The sequence below is a fragment of the Eumetopias jubatus genome, unplaced genomic scaffold (genome assembly GCF_037043125.1).
Source record: "Eumetopias jubatus isolate StellerSeaLion01/CBP00866 unplaced genomic scaffold, mEumJub1_p1.0 scaffold_5, whole genome shotgun sequence".
NCBI classification, from domain to species: domain Eukaryota; kingdom Metazoa; phylum Chordata; class Mammalia; order Carnivora; family Otariidae; genus Eumetopias; species Eumetopias jubatus.
In genome coordinates, this window is record NW_028274811.1 from 20154894 (window position 1) to 20159681 (window position 4788).

Below are 4788 nucleotides of genomic sequence, written 5' to 3' on the forward strand. Positions count from 1 at the left end.
GAACAGAAACCATGAAGAAATTTCAATTTATGTTGTTGCAGAAAGAGGAGGGAACCGCGGAAATTGAACTTTCAGTGAAGTCTGATAATTAAATTCAGGAGTACTGACAGGGTAGCTGAACACAACAGATAAATAAGTACTTTCCCGTAATTATAAGCCAGGATGGTAACGTATTAGACAAGCTGGTTCACTTGGTATTTTCAAGTCTGACATTTCGATTCTAGGGGCTATTTGGATCTGTGCTAACAGATTTCTTTCTTTTTCTCCGCTCACTTCCCTTTCCCACTTCCCATTGCCTGCTGAAAATATGATTCTAGGGCAGCACTTTCCAGCATGTTCTGTAGGTACACCTTATATGACAAAGCACACCTCAAAGAAAGCCCACTGCTCTGGGCACAGTTGCTGAGATGGTGCCTGCTTTTCTAAACATCATAAAATATTATGAAAAAGAGCCCAGGCGTCCCCTAATAGAAAAACATGCTGCAAATTACACATTCTATTTATAGGCTGTCCTTCATTAATCATAGACTGTGTAAGCTTTTAACAAATCATCTCATAGTACAAACACTTCATTTCACAAAGAAGAAACCGAGGCAAAGAGTTCTTTTCTAAGATGCACTGTTTTCAAATGGAATAAAACAGACACTTAAGTCAAGGGAACAAAACCACTCTCCTTTATGAATAGAAATGACACGGAGACACAATTTTCCTCCTCTCTTTGAGAGGAATGTTGGAATACTTTTAACAGCTGAATTTACATAATAGGATAAAGATTTTGTCCTTTTCTGTGTGTGGTGTGTGGACTGGATGGGTGCCATGGTCCCCAGGCAGAAATGAAAATGAATGCTTTTTCTGTGCGGGTCCCATCAGGAAACCACCCATGAAGAACTAAGAGGTGCCGCAGTGCACCTAGAGCTTGAGGGATCCGAAGTGTCCTGAGTCCAACTCCGGATGGTATAGATTTGACTTTGTTGACCCTCAACCCCATGTTTTCTTTGCTTTTTTTTAATTCACAGAGGCAATGTCCTCATTTATTAATGTCTGTGGGGAAATCAAGTCCCAACGATGGCCCTCTAGCCTGGCAGGGAGACACTTCCCAGCTCTGTTCGAAAAGACTGTCCACCCCGCTTGGCACTTGAACAGGCTGAAAGGGAATGTCTTTTGTTGTAAACACCTAATTTGTTTATTTTGAACTGTCTGAGTAACTAGATCAAAGACCAATGTCAAATGCCAAAGCAGTGTTTGTCAGCAGTGGGCTTTTTTTTTTTTTTTTTTTTTAATTCCCCTTGTCCTAAAGCAACTGAATGGGGAAAAAAGACTCATACTGTATTTCCACAAAAGCGTAGGAAAAGTTCGCTTTGGCAGCCTCTTGCAACAGCATGAATACATGCTACTGAGTACAGACCATTTGTCTCCTGATTACAACAGACCCCAGGGGACCTGGTGTTTAAGCTTTGAATTCCACCCCTCTTTCTCTGAGAGCCTCCTCGCTGGGACAGTCCCACCCCCAATCCTCACAGCCCCGAGGACGAGGGAGTCAGACCCCCTCTTCCCTGTGCGTTTTAGTCTGCTTTCTACATTAAAATAGGGCTCTCTTGTTGGCAACGAACATGTTGACTTGTCTTGAAAAAAAAAAAACCATATTTTTAAAACCGTTCTCATTTAGAATTCATGAATGCAGTTTGTGTTTGTGTGAGTTTCCCACGCATGGCAACAAGGGTTACATGTAGAGGCCCCAAACAGAGAAGCGGGGGCCTGAAAAGGGCATCCGGTCCCTAATAAGAAACATGGCGGTAGCTAGCGATGCTTGAGCCCATTTGGACTGCTTGCTTGTTGGTTTATAAAGACTCAGGTTACATTTTTCTCCTTGCAGGATTATTGTTTTAAAAGGGGGCAGAATGTATCTTTATTATCCTCAAAGTGCAGTTTTATTGTTAGACAGCCCAGAGGGTGGCCGGGAATGCATTCCCCTCGATGACACCCGTTTTCACCGTTATCCCATGAGCCCGGCTCAGACCACCACTGGGAGGTAGAGCTTAGGCTGAGATGTTCAGTTCACACTTAGCAGCAGTTGCTGCTATTGGCATTTTTTTTTTCCTTCTTCCTTTGGTTTTGTTGCTCATTTCCTTAAAAAGAAAAGTAAACCACAAAATATTTGCAAAGGCTTCCTCCATTTCAGATTACATAAATTTGGTTCATCCACGCGTCTCTGTCTTCTTTTATATTCCAACTCACTTTATTTTCCCCCTTCGCAATTATATTTCATATATATATATGAAGTGTATACATTATATATAAAGATGAAGCAGCAGCAGAGAGCTGCCATTTGGCAATTTCTTCTCCATTATGTCTGCACTGCTGGGAAATGCCAGAACAAAGGCATCCAAAGTGTTACTGAACGGGGATCGACACACAGTCCTGCTGGTGAGGCTGTAATCAGCCTGTCTTGGATGAAAATGCAAGCTTTTCAGCGCTGGTTGGAGATTTTTGTATTTATCTTTGAAACGCATGCTTAGCCCATGTAGTCAAGAGATGTGTTATTGCCGTGTCCTTATGCAGCCCACCACTTCTTGGAGCGGGATGGAAGAAACAGAATGTGACCTGTCAACCCTCAGTTAGCATGAAGTGGTCCAACAGGCGCTTTTAAAACACAAAGAGAGGCCCAGCTCATGTCAGTGTCAATTTCAAAAACACATTTTTATCAGGGACTTCGTTCCTGTCCTGTTCGGGCCAGATATGCACGTGGGGAAGCTGTGCAGCTGCTGCTGACGTGTTACTCATGAACAGTCTGCAAAGGGGTGGGGAGCGAGTAGCAAGAATAGGATGAACTGAGAAGGTAGTGGGCATCCTCAGCGCTGGGGAAGGCATGGGGGTTGGGTGGGGGAGGGGTGGTACCTAGGTCACACCCTAATCCCTATACCATGTACACCCCAATCTGGAGTAAGAGCCCTTCTACGACCCGAAATAGTTCTCTTGTGCCCCTTTGGAGTCAACCCCCTCCCTGCCCCACCCACCGGTCACCAGTCTTCTGATTTCTAGCCCCAGAGATTAGGTTTCCACATTGGCTTTCAAATGGCCAAGCCATAGAATGTAATACGATATATCAGAAAAACAAATCATGCTGCTTTGAGAGTTAAGTCTTATGTATAATTTATGTAATCCTTGGATTCATCTGACACTGTAAAATGTAATTTCTGCGTATGAAAGATTTGTTGAGAAATGTTCTGTCATTTTCCCCCAACTATTTAGTATTAATGATGCTTCCTGAAAAAGAGAGAATCCATGAATGATAGACGTATTTGATTTACAAACTAAAGACACAGATCTCTCAAGTTCAAGTTTGAAATAGCACAAAGCCTCCAAGTATCTTAGGATGACAGTTTCACAGGAGAGTAGCAACTCTTTAACCTCTGGACTAGGCAAAGTTCTCATTCTTTCTGTGAAATATAGTGACGAATGCCCACTGTATTCTGCAAGCAGCTGGTTTCTGGGCTATTCTCAGGTGGGTCTGTTGACTTGCCCCCCACTTGCTGAAATGGTGCCCACCAAGCACTTACTGTGTTTATACCACACAAGGTTTAGTTCTTATTGTTACTCTCTCATTTAGTAAGTATCACACCAACTGGCCAAATAATGTAAAGGATTGAGTTTCCAAAAAGGGAAATTTTATGCTAAAGAAAGACTTGATAAAGTTGATTTGTTAAAATAACAACCAGAAAGTTGATATAAAATTAAATAGACTAGACCACTATAAAAAAAGGGGGGGAGAAGATCTCTTAAAATTCATAGTCATCTGAAGAAACTAAACTAGAAGTCAAGGCTGATGCATTATAAAAGTTCTTTTGTTTTTATTTATTAAGTAAATACTTAATGGCACTTGCAGTGCACCAGGAACTGTTCTAAGTGTTCTAGAAATATTAATCCATTTAATCCTCCTAACTCTTCCAGGTGGTAGGTAATATTATGCCATTTGTCATATAAGGAAACTAGGGCACAGAGAGGCTATGCAACTTCCCACTTAGTCACACAGCTGCAAGGCACAGAGCAGAGATTCAGAAGCCAGGCACTTTGTCCAGACGCCATTCTCTTCCCACTGTGCTCCTTTAACTCTCTTCATCCATGACAAGCTATCCATGACAACTCTCTAATTGGCACATCCACTGGCAGAGGAAACAACAAAATGCTATAGTCCATCATCAGAAGACTGTGGAGAATGAATGTTTAAACCTAATTCATGCTTTAGTTAAACAAAGAAGCTGACATTATCTGGGTTTCTCTCTTTTTGAATATCAGCTTTAACCTATTTTCATTCTTGGTTCATAGGCTAAATGGGCTTCTTCTCCTCAACCAATGGCTCAACACATTCATTTTCCATCAAGTTTTAAGAGAGCGCAGCTGTTTACTGGATTTGATAGTAAGGCCAATACTACCTATGAAATGAAACAAAGTTGGACTAAACGACTTATCAGACCCTCTCTAACACTAATGTTTTGTGGTCACATATATCTAGCTTCTGAGTGGCTTTGTTAGCTTTACTTTGTTTTATGAACACAGATGTACACACCCTTGACCTCACCCATCCATTTCATAATTGAAAAACAGAGAAAGAGGTTGCTTAAGCCCAAACCATTCACTACTATCGGCAAAACAGTTGTAAGTCATTTTCTTATGTGAAGGAACAAAATCTCTGTCTCTCCTCTTTTTGTTCTTATTTTTATTAACTAAGGAGTAATTTACATCCAATGAAATGCTCAGATCATGAGAATACAGTGCTAAGAGTTTTAATAA